This window comes from Oryzias latipes, chromosome 17 (genome assembly GCF_002234675.1).
Source record: "Oryzias latipes chromosome 17, ASM223467v1".
NCBI classification, from domain to species: Eukaryota; Metazoa; Chordata; class Actinopteri; order Beloniformes; family Adrianichthyidae; genus Oryzias; species Oryzias latipes.
This window is the reverse complement of record NC_019875.2, coordinates 17,584,067-17,584,269: the sequence shown is the minus strand read 5'-3', so window position 1 is coordinate 17,584,269 and position 203 is coordinate 17,584,067.

The following is a 203-nucleotide window of genomic DNA, read 5'->3' as shown; positions in this document are numbered from 1 at the left end:
CACACGGCTGCTTTAAATTGTTGGGTTGCAGCTGTCCTGGTCTGTCAGCCATTGAATGAGTGAGGGGTATTTATAGAGACAAGGAGAAGAGGTTCAAACATGCAACAGCTGAACGATTGAGTGTTTAAATCCAGCAGAACAACTCACAAGACAGCTTTAGCAGGCTTGATCGTGCTGGTATATTTGCACCCTTTTTGATCAGA